This window comes from Cherax quadricarinatus, chromosome 81 (genome assembly GCF_038502225.1).
Source record: "Cherax quadricarinatus isolate ZL_2023a chromosome 81, ASM3850222v1, whole genome shotgun sequence".
Taxonomy (NCBI): Eukaryota; Metazoa; Arthropoda; class Malacostraca; order Decapoda; family Parastacidae; genus Cherax; species Cherax quadricarinatus.
Genome location: NC_091372.1, coordinates 21,142,641 through 21,163,475, shown reverse-complemented (window position 1 = coordinate 21,163,475; position 20,835 = coordinate 21,142,641). Strand labels below are relative to the sequence as shown.

Below are 20,835 nucleotides of genomic sequence, written 5' to 3'. Positions count from 1 at the left end.
AAAAGTCATAATGCATTACGTTAAAACTCATTACGTTAACATCCATAATGATACCATCCATTAGTTCTAAGTTACATATGTCTTTGTTATTGTATAGAATCAGCCCAGAACCACCTGCCTGTTCAGCCTATAGAATAGTAGTGTATGTCGAGACGACATACGTAACATGACCGACCTGTCAGCATAGTTGCTTATCCCCCTTACACGTGTTGTATAGCTTAGCCGAGTATCATAGTACCATCCGTGTGTTTTATATAGACAATCCCTACTAGGCCTAGTGATTGTATGACGTCACGGGATGCGGCATGAGTGAGTGGGGTGCGCTACCTCGTTCTCAGTCCACGCTTAGACCTACCAGGCAGCTACAGGCAGGTTGGGCTCCCTTACCACAGTCTGACAATATAGTGTTACCATCCACAAGTGTGTTTATCTTCAACCATCATATCTCCTTTCGAACCCCCACGACACTGAGGATGTCAATGTATTATGTACATTTTTGTGTATTTATGTAGGATGTTGGTTGTGTTTAATTTGTCATAGTGCAATATTAGATTATAACAGTACCAGTGTGGTTTTTGTCATAACATGTACCACTAAATTTCACATACGTATGTTTTGTAAATGCAGTTTTAAATAACAAAAAAGTCGATCTAAATATATTTTACGCAAGTTTAGAATAACTTAATAAAGCATGAAATATATTTTTTTGTTAGGTTCCGAATGATTTTTGCGAAATTATTGCATACACAAATTTCCGCTTGCCTTATTCCACAAGAAGTGTTGCTATTTAAGCCCAAATCACAAGTTTTACCTATTCAGCACTACATATATATGCAGGGTGTTTTAAAGTGATGGACTGACTAATGCTGCACTGTAATGCTACATATGTATACTTTAAAACATTAGTAATAAACATTTATATTCATTTGTGTAAGCAAGTTTTGCAAGCATTGTGTGCAGTTACTGTCTTGCATATGAAGAATGGATATAAATACATTACTCATTATATTGGTCTCACAGCCCACAAAATTTGTTGGGAAAAATATTACAAGAGAAAAACATTGAATAAAAGTATAAATAATAATACAGAGAGCAGCAGAAGTCGCCGATGTTGTCGCCATTCATTAACTTTGGACAACTTCATGTCTATGTCGGTAAGTACTGATCCCAACAAAATTGTTTTATAACACTCACAGTAGCAGTTGGACTAGTGGTCGTGACAGTACTAGTGGGAGCACTAGTGGTAGTGGCAGTGCTAGTTGTAGTATCAGTACTAGTGGTAGTGGCAGCACCTTTGTCATAACTAGGACCACACCTCAGGGAAGAACCAGCAAACCATCATTACTGCTCAACGACGCACCACTGGACACACACAAGTCTGCCAACAATGAACCTCGTTAATGCAACTATCCACACATATGGAGGTTTCAATAACCACTAAGATCGATTAACATCAGTGACTTAAGTGACACTGATGTTAAAGAAATTACTTGCATTGCGTATTTCTATACGCAGACATTTTTGTACACTTAACATACCTGATAAAATAGCAATTAAATGTATAATTTAACGAATGTCCCCCTATTAATTCTAAAGTCTGTTACATACAATGCTTATTGTATCTCAAAAGAAAAAAAACAAGTCACACCACAAGGATGTGCATCTGTACTATTGGCTCTTGCTCTTGGTCCCTGCCTTGTAACCAACAGTCCATCCACACCATCACGGACACTAATTTAGAGAGAAGAGCTGCAGCAGCTTAATTAGTGGTATTCTTGTATCCCATAGAGATACCTTTCAAAACCTATACAGTAGTGCCCTGTTATCCCAGGGACGCACCATGGATAATAGAAACCTTGGATAGTAACAAACACTATATTTAAGTGGTTTTGGTTTACCTCCATTATCCCTCCCTGACCCCCCCTGGACACCTCTCTGACCACCTACACTCCCTTTGACCTTCCATGGCCACCACCACTGACCCCCGGGGCCCCTCCCTGGCCACCTCCACTGCCCCCGGGGCCCCTCCCTGGCCACCTCCACTGCCCCCCGGGGCCCCTCCCTGGCCACCTCCACTGCCCCCGGGGCCCCTCCCTGGCCACCTCCACTGCCCCCGGGGCCCCTCCCTGGCCACCTCCACTGCCCCCGGGGCCCCTCCCTGGCCACCTCCACTGCCCCCGGGGCCCCTCCCTGGCCACCTCCACTGCCCCCGGGGCCCCTCCCTGGCCACCTCCACTGCCCCCGGGGCCCCTCCCTGGCCACCTCCACTGCCCCCGGGGCCCCTCCCTGGCCACCTCCACTGCCCCCGGGGCCCCTCCCTGGCCACCTCCACTGCCCCCGGGGCCCCTCCCTGGCCACCTCCACTGCCCCCGGGGCCCCTCCCTGGCCACCTCCACTGCCCCCGGGGCCCCTCCCTGGCCACCTCCACTGCCCCCGGGGCCCCTCCCTGGCCACCTCCACTGCCCCCGGGGCCCCTCCCTGGCCACCTCCACTGCCCCCGGGGCCCCTCCCTGGCCACCTCCACTGCCCCCGGGGCCCCTCCCTGGCCACCTCCACTGCCCCCGGGGCCCCTCCCTGGCCACCTCCACTGCCCCCGGGGCCCCTCCCTGGCCACCTCCACTGCCCCCGGGGCCCCTCCCTGACCACGTACACACCCCCATGGACCCTTCCCTGACCCCTGGACCCAACAGTAGGCTTCACCTGGAGAGTCAACAACAGCAGCATGTGATGGTCGTAGCAGCACCAACAGTTCACCGCTGCTCTAAGGTTGGTCGTCCGTCTCCATTGCGGTGGACGTTCTTCCTAAGACGCATCGCCGCCTCCAGCGCTCCGTCCATCACTCAACCCTGCAACACATTTTTTCAAAACAGTTTGCCACCAATATATTGCAACCAAAATAAAAGATATACTTCCACCATCACTCGAACCCTGAAGAACAAACGGCTTATATACAGTGAACAGAAAAAATAGAAGAAACCCTTCTGCCATCACTCACGCAACTCCAGAATATATACCGTTATGCCACCCACAAAACAAAAGAAGAAATACTTCAGCCATCTCTCAAATTATTATACCCAAATTACTCCAGAATTATACAATGTTATGATCAACTGCCATTTACTTTAATAAAGACTTTAGTGACTAATTTATTACAAATAATATAGATCATTTAGTGGCTATCCATTTCAAATAAAATATTAAATGAGCAACTGGGCCATTTTTCCCCTTGTATAAAAACATTTTTTGGCCTCTTGTTACGACCTACTAGACCATACATTCACTGCCTGACCACGGTGGAGTGCGGTTGTGCCCTGCACCCCTCTGCTGTTTTCAGGCGAGCTGCCTCGTTTCGTCACTCAACCTTTGAGTAGTGAGGACGTGCGCTGCTGCTGCCCCTGGCGTTGATTAGTGGCAGTTATATTTTCACAGCATGGCGCAGGCAAGCCGGAGACGCATAAACACAGTCTGTGTTGAGCTTATCCGTGGGGCTGTGACAGGAACTTCTATGGACCTGATACTACCTGCAATCATACGAGATACATATGGTATTGCTGTCGAGGAGATATATGGAGTAGCGCTGAATGGCACGATGAGGATCTTTGTCAAGTTTAATTTGGCAAGTGTGTATGAGGCGGTGGTAGACAAGTACCAGGAGGTTACTTTGACAGTTAACTCCGCTGTGACCGTGCGACTTCACGACGTTTCTCGCCATTAGACATGGGTTAAGATTAGAAATGTGCCATTCGAGGCGGACGATTCTGACATCCATCTTGAGATGGGCAAATATGGTACAGTACATATGGCCACTGTTGGGAAGTGGGCCACTGGGCCATACGCAGGGAAACTAAGGAATGTATTCTGTGAAGATGACGTTACGTTACCCTATTCCGTCGTACGTAGTGCTGCCAGAATTTCGTACCCAGGTGTTTGTGACATACGCTGGGCAACGCCGGACCTGTCGGTTATGTGGGTCATATGATCACCTAGCGGCTGTGTGTGGAAGGAGGCGTGGCAACATGGAACAAAGGCAACGACATACAGCAATCGAGAAGAGTGAGGATTTGCCTTATGTGACTGCCTACACAAGGTGGGTCCTGGAGTGAGGAGGTCGAGAGAGCGGAGGAGATGGAGTCAGCAGGTGTGACGAGGGGGGGACACCCCTTCATTGAACGCAGCTCAGGTGTTGGAAGAGGACACCCCGACTGCGAGTGCTAGCGATGTGGAAGACTCTTTAGCCATGGCTTTAAATGTGTTATTGGCTGACAAGAGTATTGGGAAGGTTGGGAGTCCAGATCTAGTTCTTGGGTCTGTTGTGGATCAGGGCGTGGAACAGGATCTGAGGTCTGCGCAGTGTGATAAGAATATTTTGATGCAAGCTGTGGAGGTGGAGGTCCACCAGGACAATGTATCAGACGACATGATGCAAGCAGAGGGAGCATCACGGAAGCGCGCTGCTGCGCTATCTGACTCCGAGGACGTAATCACGCCTGCTCAGCGCACTGGCAAAAAGTCCTGGGCGGAAGTTACGCAGAGAGGACACAGCGGCCCTAAGGGGCAGGAGTTGGTTAAGAGCGTTTCTAAAGGGGGGGAGAGGGACCGAGGTGTCACGAAACGATCTGGTGGCAAGACAGTACCAGGGTCAAGAAGGAAAACCACTCTGTAAGCTTCAAGTGCATGACATTGAACATTAATGGATTGAGATCAGAGAGAGTGTGTATGGTTTAGTGAATATTTGGTGCGTAATAGTGTTGACGTGGTGTTCGTGCAGGAACACAACTACAGACCAGGTTATGAGTTGAAGGTAAATGGGTATAATGTGTATGTGGAGCATGCGATAAGGTTGAAAGGAGGAGTTGCCATCCTGGTAAGGGAAAATAGCCCGTTCGTAGTGAGGCATTGTGAGGGTGGGGAGGGGAGGGTGATTCGTGTAGATGGGTGGTGGGGTAGGGTACAGATGAGTTTGGTGTGTGTATGGTCCAGCAGAGGGAGATGTGCATATTAAGAATAAATTTGTGAAGGATGTCTTAGTATATTATTTGCGTGCTTTGCCGGGTGTAGCTGTAATTGGTGGTGATTGGAATTGTGTGATAAGGCATAAGGATGTGGAACCTAGAGGGGCAGGGTATTGTTTGGGGATTTGGGGGAATTATTAAATGGAGTGGGGTTAATGGACGTTGGAAGGGGTGGGGTTGTAGAACATACTTTTGTTAGACGTGGATATGCGGCAAGACTGGATCGATTGTATGTGCCCTGAACAGTAATAGTGAGCAGAGTGCGTGTGGTGGACGCGGTTTTCTCGGATCACAGAGGAGTAATGGTGGACCTAGAATGGGAGGGATTGCCTAGAAGGGGTCAAGGTTATTGGAAGTTAAATGTGAAGCTTTTGCAGGGTGAGGAATGTCGTCAGTCTTTTGCGCAATTGTGGGAACGGTTGGTGGATGAGGCGCCGGGGGATGATGAACTGGTAAATTGGTGGGATTCGGTGGCTAAAAATCGTATCAGAGAATATTATATTTGTCGTGGGAGGGAAGATAATCGGTTAAAGTATGGGTTTCAAAGATATCTTGAAGGGCAGCTGCGTGACTGTTACGCAAGAGGAGGAGCAAGCTATCCAGTGCAGGACATTGAGGGTTTAAAGGAGAGTATTAGGGTATTGCAAAACGAGCGTTTTGATGGTGTGCGAATTATGGGAGGATTGGAAGAAGTGCTATGGGGTAACCGGCCGTCGGCTTGCGTGTTAAGAGGCCAGAGAAAGAGGAGAATGACGATGGAGATGATGGGGTTAAACGTACAGGTAGGGATGGAAGGGTATAGAGCGGGTCAAGCATTGGTAACGACAGAGGGTATGAGTGGATATGTAGACGCTTGGTTTAAGTCATATACGCAAAGCATGGGCTTCTGCGAGGTGGCATCGAGGGACATGGGAGAGTATGTGCAGTGTGAGCTAGATGGTCAAGATCGGGTGACATTAGGTGGACCGATTACGGAGTGTGAGATTTGGCAGGCGTTGTCAGGAGTGAGCTTGGGAAAAGCGCCGGGTATAGACGGACTGCCAAATGATTTCTACGTGAAGAATTGGGGGGTTCTGAGGTTTTTTTAGTAAGGCTGTTTAACATACTTAAGGCGGCTGAGGTAATGGGAGAGCAGCAACGGACGGCCGTTGTGGTGTTGGTACCGAAAGGGGAGCAGTCAACGGTAATGGATTATCGGGCACTTTCGCTTATGTGTGGAGATTATAAGTTGTTTGCGAGAATATTAGGGAACAGAATCAAGAGGGTAATAGGCAAGGTAATTGATAGGGGGCAATATGGGGTGCCAGGAAGGTCGATGTATGAAGGGCATGGCATGATTCGATAATTTATAGAGAAACAGGGGGAGTTGGGTGATGGAGGTGTATTGGCGTTAGATTGGAAGGCTGCTTATGATAGTGTAGAAAGGGAAGGGTTATGGAGGTTTATGCATTGGCAAGGTTTTGGGGAAGAAATAATATCTTGGGCAAAATTATTGTATCAGGGGGCCTCGATGAGGGTGCAGGTTAACGGGAGGCTAGGAGTTAAAATACAGATGCAACGGGGATTGCGCCAAGGCTGCCCACTATCACAAATATTGTTTGCATGTATACCGGATCCATTTTATAGGGCCATTCGGAGGTGTGTTGCGGGAGGTGGGGAGGGTACTGACCGGGGGAAGGGGGGGGCTGGTATCGTAGGTTATGTGGATAACACGACTTTTGGTGCGAGGTAATGGGGATTTGCTTAGGGTGGGTAAGGTGGTGGATGTGTTTGGGAAGGCTTCAGGTATGAAAATTAATGTTGAGAAGACTAAGTTTCTAGACTTAAGGGATAGTACAAATGGGGATGAGGTGGTAGGGGGTGGGTGGAAGGTGGTGGATCAACTAATGATATGTGGGATAATTTATGTGAGAAATACACGGGTGGCTCAAGAGGTGAATTCGGTGAGAATAGTGGATGGCGTATTGAAAAGACTTGGTGGTTTGAGGGCGGCGCAACTAACGCTGCATCAAAGAGTAATAGTGACGAACGTGCTATTGTACAGCAAGATATGGCATGTCGTTGTCATGTACCCGCTGATGAGACGTGAGGTGAAATGTTTACAACATGGGGTTTTTAGGTTTATATGGGGATCGGGCTGCGAATGGTTAAGTAGAGCGGTGTTAACACTTCCGGTCAGTCGAGGAGGGCTGGGACTTTTACCTCTGGAAAAAAGGATGATGAGCGAGTACCTAAAACGAAGTTATATAAGGGAGGGGAGCGGGAGGGGAGGTGGACTTGTGGGAGTACGTAAGGACATGCAACGGTGGGGAAGGGGTAGGGATTTAATAGTTGGTGAGGCCATGTTGAGGTTATTAATGACAGTGAGGGATCCGTCGTGTGTTAAATTGCGGGTCCTCGAAGGAGTGGAAGGTAGGTCAGTGGTGGCTGCTGTTGAAGGGGCATACCCTATGTATGCGTGGAACGAAATATGGACGCGTCTAAAACAATTACGTGTAAAACCGGGTGTCCGGGAGGTAATGTTTAGATTTTTACATGGGATTTTGCCGTCTGGGGGTTGTCCTATTCAATAGGAGGATAAGGGAGGGAGGGGAATGTAGAGCGTGTGGAAGCATGGAGACAATTTTGCATGCGGTATATTTTTGTGACTGTATAGAAGTGGTGCGGGTCTGGTTAGGAAAGGTGTTCAGGTTAGTGGGTGGGGGAGGATTGCAGGTGTTGCGGGCTTTAAGTTTGGATATAGGTGGGGTGAGTAAGATGGTGGAGAATGCAGTGGCGTATTTGGTCACGGATTTTATATATACGTCATGGGCCATGAGGGAGGTGGGCGTGGATGAGAGGATAAAGGTGTTAGCTGCGACATTTTACAGAACTAAGTGTCGTAATAGGGAAATTTATGAAGGGAGTTGGGAGACTGCTTTTACTGAGGGCTATCCGAGTTTTCGGTTGAGGGATTTATGGGATTTACGTGCAATGTAAGGGGTCACGGCGGGCTGGCTTCCCGATAAAGACAGTGTGAAAGGGTTTAGTGTGGAAGAGAATGAATATAGTACTGAGACATAAGTGCCTTTGACTGTGTGATGAGCGGGTTGTGTGTTGTGAACGATACAAGTTCTTCAATTTAATTATTAATTATGCAATTGACAAAGGACGACAGACGTCGTAATGTGATGGAATATTATATATCTGCAACGAAATTATTGGTATGTGTAATGAAATGACAATGTGGGTGCACTGTGTGAATGCGAAATATATATATACACATGAAGTATTGTGTGTGGTAGGAAGGCATCAGTATTTATCGAGGTGTGAAGGTCATGCACTGTTATGTTTTGTGCTAACAGACTTACATCTTAGTAGTGGTTTTAATGATATGGGCGAAATATTTTTAGAAAGCTTGACTTATCCTGTGTTCTTATTACATATTGTTTTTTCATGGGAGCTCTATAGAGCCCGTAGGTTTAGGTTACCATTGAATTGATATATATTATAGGGTAATTGATGGATGACATAGGATTAGGTATTTGTAGTTTCACTGGTTGTGTTGTAAAGTGTATGCAACATATGTATATATTTATACCTTCCTGGAGAAGGTGATATGTTTGGGTGTTTAGTAGATATACGTTGTACATGAATCATGTAGAATTGATTTTTATATTATCTCAATACATTGAGTGATACTGAACGTATCATGTTGTTCAATATGGAATAATGAAAGTATTTCATACAATACACAGTTACATATAAAGATTGTTACGTGTCAGGTGGATTGACATGCAAGAAGGGGGAGGGGTAGTGTTTTCAGAATGTAAGGTGTACATTCCGTGGCAGGATGTACAATGTAAGGTGTACATTCCGTGGCAGGATGTACAATGTAAGGTGTACATTCCGTGGCAGGATGTACAATCAGGAATTAGATGTACTTGCCAAGGAGTCTTTAGGTTAGATTTAGTGTTCCAGACAATGTCATTACTTCAAGGATAGGAGTGGTCATTGTTTACTGTACAGATTTGTCTTTCAGATGTAATATGTTAATTGGAAAGTACATGTACTATGCAGAATTTTTCATCACTGTTTTCACTATGTAATTTGTCGTTTATTTTTATGTACTATGTATGTCTTTTCAATAAAATATAAAAAAAAAAATTTACAATTATAGGTTATCAGTTATATCAAAGAATAATTCAACAATAATTTAAACTATAATTTACCTCATCTAGGTCATTATTTAGACTGATAATTCGTCTTTTTTTCCTTAATCGAAAATGAATCAATTTTATTCCCCTAGAGGAAGGCGATCACCCTCCTCCATTATTTATCTTATTTCTCCCTTAGAACACAATTACAAGTGATATAAATTATCTACAATTGTACTATGGTAATTCAGGTATAACCAACGCTATAATTTACCTCATGTGGTCCATTATTTCGTTGTAAATATCGTCTTTAAACTTGGTGCTGTAGTCTTGATCTTCCTTCTTGATGGTCGTTTTATTTACCTTCTGACAGCTGGCTTTGAACTGACCAATCAACGTCCACTTCACCCGGCAGCCTCGGCCAATCAGCATACGGGAAGGCCAGCCTCTCCACCAATCACCGTCCACCACTGAGAATCTTACGCATTTCTCACATATTATTTTTTTCATACTTTATTTAAAACGTTTAACAATACAAGTAGCTATAAAGTATAATAAACTGGCCACTAAATGGCTATAGGCAAAACTCCCAAATTAGAATCCCTCCTCCGAAAATAAATACACCAAGCTTAAGACAATATCACCCAACACACCTCACAACATTCACGCTAGACTCACAATGTACAGTAATATGAACCCTGTGTGCAACACAGTTGACGCTTCACTCCTCCCCTTGCACTCTCTCACACACACACTTCACTCCACCTTCTTGCACTCTCACACACACACTTCACTCTTCCCCTTCTTGCACTCTCACACACACACTTCACTCCCCCCTTCTTGCACTCTCACACACACACTTCACTCTTCCCCTTCTTGCACTCTCACACACACACTTCACTCTTCCCCTTCTTGCACTCTCACACACACACTTCACTCTTCCCCTTCTTGCACTCTCACACACACACTTCACTCCCCCCTTCTTGCACTCTCACACACACACTTCACTCTTCCCCTTCTTGCACTCACACACACTTCACTCCCCCCTTCTTGCACTCACACACACTTCACTCCCCCCTTCTTGCACTCTCTCACACACACTTCACTCCCCCCTTCTTGCACTCTCACACACACACTTCACTCTTCCCCTTCTTGCACTCTCACACACACACTTCACTCCCCCCTTCTTGCACTCTCACATACACGCTTCACTCCCCCCTTCTTGCACTCTCACACACACACTTCACTCCCCCCATCTTGCACTCTCTCACACACACTTCACTCTTCCCCTTCTTGCACTCTCACACACACACTTCACTCTTCCCCTTCTTGCACTCTCACATACACGCTTCACTCCCCACTTCTTGCACTCACACACACTTCACTCTTCCCATTCTTGCACTCTCACACACACACTTCACTCCCCCCTTCTTGCACTCTCACACACTTCACTCTTCCCCTTCTTGCACTCTCACACACACACTTCACTCCCCCCTTCTTGCACTCTCACACACACACACACTTCACTCTTCCCCTTCTTGCACTCTCACACACACACACTTCACTCCCCCCTTCTTGCACTCTCACACACACACACTTCACTCCCCCCTTCTTGCACTCTCACACACACATGAAACCTAGAACCACGTTCACTAATCTGTAAATCAGAACATTAAGTACCTGGAGTTTACCTGGAGAGAGTTCCGGGGGTCAACGCCCCCGTGGCCCGGTCTGTGACCAGGCCTCCTGGTGGATCAGAGCCTGATCAACCAGGCTGTTGCTGCTAGCTGCACGCAAACCAACGTACGAGCCACAGCCCGGCTGGTCAGGAACCGACTTTAGGTGCTTGTCCAGTGCCAGCTTGAAGACTGCCAGGGGTCTGTTGGTAATCCCCCTTATGTATGCTGGGAGGCAGTTGAACAGTCTCGGGCCCCTGACACTTATTGTATGGTCTCTTAACGTGCTAGTGACACCCCTGCTTTTCATTGGGGGGGATGTTGCATCGTCTGCCAAGTCTTTTGCTTTCGTAGTGAGTGATTTTCGTGTGCAACTTCGGTACTAGTCCCTCTAGGATTTTCCAGGAGTATATAATCATGTATCTCTCCCGCCTGTGTTCCAGGGAATACAGGTTCAGGAACCTCAAGTGCTCCCAGTAATTGAGGTGTTTTATCTCTGTTATGCACGCCGTGAAGGTTCTCTGTACATTTTCTAGGTCAGCAATTTCACCTGCCTTGAAAGGTGCTGTTAGTGTGCAGCAATATTCCAGCCTAGATAGAACAAGTGACCTGAAGAGTGTCATCATTGGCTTGGCCTCCCTAGTTTTGAAGGTTCTCATTATCCATCCTGTCATTTTTCTAGCAGATGCGATTGATACAATGTTATGGTCCTTGAAGGTGAGATCCTCCGACATGATCACTCCCAGGTCTTTGACGTTGGTGTTTCGCTCTATTTTGTGGCCAGAATTTGTTTTGTACTCTGATGAAGATTTAATTTCCTCGTGTTTACCATATCTGAGTAATTGAAATTTCTCATCGTTGAACTTCATATTGTTTTCTGCAGCCCACTGAAAGATTCGGTTGATGTCCGCCTGGAGCCTTGCAGTGTTTGCAATGGAAGACACTGTCATGCAGATTCGGGTGTTATCTGTCATGCAGATTCGGGTGTCATCAGCAAAGGAAGACACGGTGCTGTGGCTGACATCCTTGTCTATGTCGGATATGAGGATGAGGAACAAGATGGGAGCGAGTACTGTGCCTTGTGGAACAGAGCTTTTCACCGTAGCTGCCTCGGACTTTACTCTGTTGACGACTACTCTCTGTGTTCTGTTAGTGAGGAAATTATAGATCCATCGACCGACTTTTCCTGTTATTCCTTTAGCACGCATTTTGTGCGCAATTACGCCATGGTCACACTTGTCGAAGGCTTTTGCAAAGTCTGTATATATTACATCTGCATTCTAGTAACCTCAATTTAGAACATCCTGACTCATCTTGTCATTAGTTGAAAAAGTGTTTACAATCATTGATGTTGCAGGAAAACCAAAATCATAATACCTTAAAAGACTAGAACACAATGAGAGAGAGAGAGAGAGAGAGAGAGAGAGAGAGAGAGAGAGAGAGAGAGAGAGAGAGAGGACATGTCACAGTGTGCTCCACAAATTTTCTTAATATTACTTAACTACAAGGGTTGTTCAGGAAAAAAAATGTTCAGTGGCCTAGTACTACCTACAAAACATTAGTACAAGTAAGCCAACTCTTCCATAGCAGTGAATATAAGGAAATAGTGAGAGTTAAGAGTGCTTTGGTGTACAATGTGGTGAGAGTGACGTCACTATTGCCTTCACAGTGAGCATCTAATATTTTGTCTCTATGTAATAACAGCTGCATGCTTTATAACAACGTGGCTTAAGAACATAACAAAGAAGAAACACTACAACAGGCCTACTGACCCAAACAATTAGGTTCATGTCCCCCAGGATTAGACCAATGACCCCCTCCCCCCGGATTAGCCCAATGACCCACCCAGTCTGGTCACCCCCACTCAAGGATGGAGCACTGCACCAGACCCAGCAGCACAAGCTACTCAGGTCCAACTCACACCCACCCACACCCACTCATGTATTTATCTAACCTGAGCCAACACTATAACATATTTATTAGAAAACGTTTCGGTCCTGGGACCTTGATCACTTGATCGCTTCTGGGCACTATCAGTCAAGCCCACCTCAAACACTCAGGTGACCTTCTCTCCCGAATTTCCAACCTGAATGTCAAAAACAAAAGCATGGCTTCCTTCGATGTCACAGCCCTCTTTACCAACGTTCCTACTGACGCTGCAATCAACATTCTGAGACAGAGGCTCACTGAAAACCACGACCTCCCTTTACCTCTTCTAGATTTCATCAATCTAGTGGAACTGTGTGTTAATTTCAACTTCTTCAAGTATCAGGACAACTGTTACAAACAATGCTTTGGGATGGCAATGGGCAGCCCGCTCAGTGCTGTGCTTGCCAACCTCTTCATGGAAAACTTGGAGACAGAAATTCAGCACCCTCATTCCCAACACCGTTACCTGGCTAAGATACGTTGATGATATATTGGTTTTCTATCCGAGACGTCTCAATATCCAGGCCCTTCTCAACAAGATCAATGGATATGCAACACATGGGAATCTTTATTGAAGAAACGTTTCGCCACACAGTGGCTTCATCAGTCCAATACAAAGTAGAAGTGGGTAAGGAGAGTAGAAGTTTGAGGTAATCAGTCCCTCAACCTGGATTCGATGTGTTCAGTCCATCACTCTTGTAGGAAGTGCAGGATAGGGCCAGAGAGGTGGCTTATATACTGCGGTGAGATGAGTTGCAGTCAGACACTGCAACATCATGGGATCTTGGTACAAAGACTTCAACGCTTGCCCAACCTTTGGACGACGACCAACTTACACTAGTGGCAGGTCCCACTGTGATCCCACCTCCTCCTGCTTCAACTCATCTCACCGCAGTATATAAGCCACCTCTCTGGCCCTATGCTGCACTTCCTACAAGAGTGATGGACTGAACACATCGAATCTAGGACCGAAACGTTTTCTAATAAATATGTTATAGTGTTTGCTTACGTGTCTTTCTAAACCAACTTGTCGGTATTTATTACCAAGGTTTATACCACTAATGATGTATAAAACTGCAGTATGACCTCTGGACTTCTGTTGGTTACACTTCTTGATATAAATCCCAGTAATCTATTTGCCTTATTACGTACTCTTAGGCACTGCTGTCTTGGTTTAAGGTTGCTGCTTACCATAACCCCCAAGTCCTTTTCGCAATCTGTATGGCTAAGTTCTACATTATTTAAATAATAAGTGCTAGGGTTATGGACACTCCCGAGCTTCAGAACCTTGCATTTATCTACATTGAACTGCATCTGCCACTTTTCTGACCAAGAATAAAGTTTGTTTAAATCTTCCTGAAGTTCCCTAACTTCTACTTTTGAATCAATTATCCTACCTATCTTCGTGTCATCGGCGAATTTGCTCATATCACTAGTAATTCCTTCATCAAGATCATTGATATATATTATAAACAACAATGGGCCCAAGACTGATCCCTGTGGAATGCCACTTGTTACTGATCCCCACTCGGATTTAACCCCATTTATGGACACTCTCTGCTTCCTGTCTGTGAGCCATGATTCGATCCACGAGAGCACCCTTTCCCCAATGCCATGAGCTGCCACTTTCTTTAACAGTCTTTTGTGTGGAACTCTATCAAAAGCCTTACTAAAATCTAAGTAAACAATATCAAATTCTTTATCGTGGTCAACAGCCTCAAAAGCTTTACTGAAGAAAGTTAATAAATTAGTTAGACAAGACCGGCCTCTTGTGAATCCATGCTGAGTATCATTAATCAAGCTATGCTTATCGAGATGGCTTCTTATAATCTGAGCTATAATTGGCTCTAGTAATTTGCGTACAATTGAGGTCAGGCTTATTGGGCGGTAATTTGACGGTAACGACTTGTCCCCTGTTTTAAAAATAGGAATTACATTAGCCATCTTCCACATATCAGACACTACACCTGTTTGAAGAGATAAATTAAAAATATTAGTTAATGGTTCACAGAGTTCCATTTTGCATTTCTTAAGAACCCTTGAAAAAAACCTCATCAGGACCCGGTGACTTACTTTGCTTCAGTCGGTCTATCTGCTTCACAACCATTTCACTAGTGACTGTGATGTTACATAATTTATCTTCTTCTGGCCCACTATAAAAAGTAATTACTGGAAAATTGTTAGTGTCTTCCTGTGTAAAAACCGAGAGAAAATAATTATTTAAAATCGAGCACATTTCATTCTCTTTGTCAGTAAGATGCCCATAGTTATTTTTAAGGGGACCTATCTTATCTCTGACTTTTGTTCTATAGACCTGGAAAAAACTTTTTGGGTTAGTTTTAGAATCCCTAGCAACTTTAATTTCAAAGTCCCTTTTAGCTTTTCTTATCCCCTTTTTAATGTCCCTCTTAATGTCAATATACTGATTCATAAGATGACCCTCACCTCTTTTGATACGCCTATAAATTCATTTCTTATGCCCTAGTAGATATTTGAGCCTATTATTCATCCATTTTGGGTCATTTCTATTTGATCTAATTTCTTTATACGGGATAAACGCTCCTTGAGCAGTATGTATAGTGTTCAGATAGCTCTCATCGTTACCCCAGTCAACAGATGATAAGTTTTCTCTAAGCCCTTCGTAATCTGTTAAGCGAAAATCTGGGACTGTTACTGAGTTATCCCTACTATCATACTCCCATTCAATGCTAAATGTAATTGATTTGTGGTCGCTAGCACCCAGTTCCTCTGAAATTTCTAAATTATTAACAAGGGATTCATTGTTTGCCAGAACTAAGTCAAGCAGGTTATTACCCCTTGTAGGTTCTGTCACAAACTGCTTCAAAAAACAGTCCTGAACTACTTCTAAGATGTCGTTTGATTCTAAATTCCCAGTCAAAAAATTCCAATCAATATGACTAAAGTTAAAGTCTCCTAGAATTACTACATTATCGTGCCTTGAGGCCCTAACAATTTCATCCCATAGTAGTCTCCCCTGGTCCCTATCTAAGTTTGGGGGACGGTATATCACTCCTAAAATCAATTTTTCATGCCCCTCTGAAAATTCTATCGAAACAGACTCTGTATGTGTTACTTCAGACTTAATACCCGTTTTTATGCAACAGTTCAAGCGATCTCGGACATACAATGCCACCCCACCCCCCTTCCAGATACTTCTATCTACTTGGAACAATTTAAAACCCTGAATGTGACATTCCGCAGGCATGTCCTGACTTTTTGAATTAAACCACGTCTCATTTATTGCAAATACATCAATGTTACTTGCACTAGCAACTAGTCTCTACTCGTCCATCTTATTCCTAGCACTATGACTATTTGTGTAATATATATTTAAAGACCCTCCTTTCTCTTTAACATTCCTGCTGATTTCTGTTATTCCACTAAACCTATTACTGTCCTTGTCAATTAGTGCCACTGGCTTTCCAATATCCACCTCATTTTGCCTATTACTAGTTCTCCTAGTACTCATATTACTACACTGCGACTTCACTCTTTTCCCGCCAAAACCCATACCACTAACTATTCCTAGTTTAAAGACCTAACTGCTCCCTCCACTGCATTGGCCAGTGCTCCCACCCCACACCTAGATAAGTGAACTCCATCCCTGGCATACATGTCATTCCTGCCATAGAAGAGGTCCCAGTTGTCAATGAATGTTACCGAATTTTCCTTACAGTATTTGTCCAGCCAGCAATTGACACCAATTGCCCTGGACAACCTTTCATTTCCAACTCCTCTCCATGGCAAAATACCACATACGACAGAGTTCCCACCCTTCCTCCTAATTATCTCTATAGCATTGACCTCATCGCTATAGGGCCATGAGGTTGTGCTGCGCACACGCTCCCGGTTGAGAGGCCTTCCTGTGCAGATTGATTTTCACAAGATGGCGCAGAATACAAGAAGGCGTGTCAACACTGTGTGCTTTGATTTAGTGCGGGGTGTAGTTACACCTCAGTCCGCACAGATAATTCTACCTTTGATTATTCGCGACACATACGGCATTGCTGATCAAGATTTGTATGGAGTATCGCTCAATGGGGCTTACCGGATATTCGTTAAGCTACGATCGACGGCAGTGTATGAGCGCCTGGTGGAGCAGTATCAAGATTGCTGTGTGGACGTTAACTCGACAATACGAGTTCATCTAATTGATGTGTCGCGACACTACACTTGGGTAAAGGTACGTAACGTGCCTTTCGAAGCTGACGAGGCAGACATACGGAACGTTTTTGAACGTTACGGTACTGTGCATCTGGCAACAGCAGGTACCTGGGTGGATCGGGCGTACGCCGGCTTGCCAGAGGGTACGTTCAATCTGAAGATGATGCTGAGGCATTCCATCCCATCGTTTGTCATCCTGGAAGACTTACAGACACAAGTGATGGTGTATTATGCAGGGCAGCACAAGACTTGCAGGCTATGTGGCGCTTATGACCATATGGCAGCCCAGTGTGGGAGGCAGCAGTGACGACAGGATGCAAACAGAGGGATAGAGCGAGGGCCTGACCCGATGGCGGGGCCTGTCAGCGGGACACCTGTAAAGAGCCATAGTTCTTCTTGGAGCGAGGAGGTATAGAGAGAGTTCCCGACGGTGGGGTCGAGCACAACAATGCCTGTAGGCTCTATGGTCTCTGCTTGGGTGGAAGGGGAGACCAAGCTGAGTGGAGAGGAACCAGTGGAGGATGTTGCTTCAGAGCAGTTGACGGACAGGTTTTTGGAGACGACGAGAGCTGGGGATGATGTGCAGTCGGTGGAAGGACCAGAGAAGAGTGATGACGAGAGGAGAGGCAGTCAGCTGACTGCGGGTGCCGCTTCTACGGGAGTGGTCGAGGTGGCGGCGGAGGTACATTGTGAGGCATCCACCGACCAGAACATGGATGCAGAGAGTGTTCAGCGAAAGAGGGCAGCAACGCACTCTGATTCCAATGATGTCTTGACCCCGGCGCAGAGGCCGGGGAAGAAACCGTGGGCCGACGTGGTGAGTGGAGGCGCCACAGGTGTGTCTGGTCAGGTGTTCGACCGGGGGGGGGGAATAGCACTCACAGTGGAGAGCATGGTGGGAAGAGTAGGAAGGCTAGTAATGCACCTATGAAAGAAGTTCCAGGGCAGTGTGTAAAACCCTTAAAGAAGGTTTCAGGTGTATGACTGTGAATGTAAATGGGATGTGTGCGAATGTGAAGCGTTTGTGGCTCCAGGGGTTTTTGAGATGTTATGCCGTAGATATTGTGTTTGTGCAGGAGCATAACTTTAAGGTAGGTCGGGATTTGAATGTGGCTGGATATCGTGTGTTTGTGGCATATTCGGAACGTTTGAAGGGTGGGGTTGGGATCCTGATTCGGGAGACGAGCCCGTTTATTGTCATTAGATGTGAGGGAGGGGAGGAGGGTAGGGTACTCCGGGTAGATGGATGGTGGAGAGGTGAGTGACTGGCAGTGGTTTGTGTGTATGCGCCGGCGGAGCATGATGTACGGGTGAAGAATGAATTTGTGCATGATGTTTTGATTTATTATTTGAGATCTCTTCCCTCGGTAACAATCGTAGGCGGTGATTGGAATTGTATAGTATGCAGAAAGGATGTGTAGCCACGGGGGGCAGGGTGTTTTTTGGGTAGCCTAAGAGATCTTTTGCTGGGCGTTGGGTTAAGGGATGTTATTGGAGGTGGGGACCTAATGGTTGAGCATACGTTTCATAGACAGGGATACGCGGCCAGGCTCGATAGGTTATATGTGACAAGAAGTGTGCGAGTGATCTGTGCGCGTATGGTAGATGCTGTATACACGGATCATAGAGCTATTTATATGGACTTAACTTGGGCCAGCTTACCTAAGAGGTATCCAGGGTATTGGAAGTTAAATGTGAGACTTCTTGGGGTGGAGGAGGCGGGGTTAGATTTTAGGACAATGTGGGAGAATTTGTGGGGAGAGGGTAGGGATGTGGGTGACTTGCTGGGGTGGTGGGATGGTGTAGCTAAGGAGAGGATCCGGCGGTTTAATGTGCGATGGGGGAAAGTACCAGGGTTGGATGACGTACGGGTTGCAGCAGTATTTCGAGGGTAGGTTGCAAAGTTGTTATGAGAGGGGCGTGCAGGCAGGGCAGTATCCCATGGAGGAAATCGAGTTGTTAAAAGGGAGGATTCGAGATTTGCAGAATGACAGATTTGGTGCGGTGAGAGTGCAGGGTGGAATTGAAGAGGCGGTGTGGGGTGATCGCCCATCAGCCTGTGTGTTATGGGGACAGAGGCAGCGCCGTATGGCTATGGAAATTGATAGGCTGGTGGTACATGAGGACTTAGGTAGATATAGGGCGGAACAGGAGTTAAGAACAATGGAGGCGATGAGTGATTACGTGGACAGGTGGTTTGGCAAAAATTTACTGAGTGTAGGGGTGGATGAGGAGGCTTTCGGCAGGTTGGGGGAGAATGTATCTTGTGTGCTAAGTGGCAGTGATCGTATGGCGTTGGGGGGGATATTGAAGAAGGGGAGGTGTGGACGGCTTTGGAGGGGATGGGACGAGGTAAGGCACCAGGTTTGGATGGCTTGCCCTGCGAGTTTTATGTTAGCCATTGGAATGTGTTGAAATCCTTCTTAGTAGAACTAATGAATACGATGAAAAGGGAGGGGAGGATGGGCAGGTTGCAAGGAACTGCGGTTGTGGTTTTAGTGCCAAAAGGTAAGAGACAAGACACGGTGCAGGACTTTAGGATAATATCATTGCTGTGTGCTGATTATAAGATTTTTGCAAAAATTTTAGGAAATAAGATGAAGTGTGTGGTGGATAGAGTGGTTGCGAGAGGACAATATGGTGTGTCTGGGAGAAAGATGTATGACAGGTATAGTATTATAAAGGATTTTGTGGAAGGGTCGGGAGGGGAGCCGGCGGGGGGGTGTCTTAGCGTTAGATTGGCAGGCGGCGTATGATAGTGTAGAACGTGAGGTGTTGTGGTACATATTAAGGAGGCAGGGTTTTGGGGAGGAGGTGGTGCGTTGCGCAGAGACATTGTATAAAGGTGTGGGAGTGTGTGTACAGGTAAATGGGAAGTTGGGGGAGTGGGTATCCATGAGTCGGGGTATTAGGCAGGTTTGTCCCCTGTCTCAATTGTTGTTTGCCTGTTTAATAGACCCTTTCCATAGAAAGGTGGAAGCGTGTATGGAGGTGGATTGGGGAATAGGAAGTGGAGAGCAGGGAATAATAGGGTACGTGGATGACACGACAATGCTCGTGCGAACGCAGAGGAGTTTACATGCGGTTGGAGACGTTATTGATGATTTCGCGGGGGTTACCGGTTTAAGAGTTAATGTGGAAAAATCAAAATTACTGGTCTTAGGAGATTGGGTGGGACGAGAGAGTTGGGGAAGGAATGTACGTTGGAATATGGTGGACAGGATTAAAGTGTGTGGAATAGTGTATATGGGTAGTGCAAAAGAGGCGAGGATGGTTAATTCTGGACTTGTTGTGGATCGAGTGGTGGGGCGATTGGATGGGTTGAGACCAACTCATTTGACAGTATATCAGCGTGTGATTGTTGTGAATGTGTTGTTATACAGTAAAGTCTGGCGCGTGGTAGCGGTATATCCGTTAGCAGGTACGGATATTGCGAGGTTGTTAAAGAGGGTTTTTCATTTTCTTTGGGGTTCCGGGTGTGAATGGTTGAGTAGGAGTGTGGTTACTTTACCCGTCAACAGAGGAGGATTGGGGTTGATTGATTTACGGTTAAGAGTAAAGTGTATTTATTTAAAGTGTGGGTTACGCCGTGTGTGGGGTCAAGCAGGGAGGGGCGTGAATGACTTGCGTGAAGAGGTGCGAATGTGGTGGGGAGGGTCGGAGATGAAGGTGTGTGAAGACGTGTTGCGGGTGTTGCTGCATGTACGGGACCCTAATAAAGTTCGAGTGGGTGTTTTAGAGCATGTTGTAAGGGTGAAGGTAGTCGCAAAGGCTGAGAGTATCTACCCTATGTATGCGTGGAAGGATATATGGGAGAGATTACGGTTGAATGCGCGTGCGTCCAAATGCGCGAGAGGTATTTTTCCGTTTTCTCTATGGTATACTGCCGTCGGGTGC

At 46.0% G+C, this 20,835-nt stretch overlaps 1 long non-coding RNA gene across 1 annotated transcript; it reads right to left on the bottom strand.

The window, feature by feature from the left end:
* Positions 1-439: 439 nt before the first annotated feature.
* Positions 440-9,579, bottom strand: LOC128699916 (uncharacterized). Its single transcript, XR_011394276.1, has 3 exons — positions 9,423-9,579; positions 2,701-2,846; positions 440-1,378 (listed from the first exon to the last, which is right to left on the bottom strand). It is a non-coding gene; the product is annotated as an uncharacterized lncRNA (long non-coding RNA).
* Between the last annotated feature and the right edge of the window lie 11,256 nt (positions 9,580-20,835).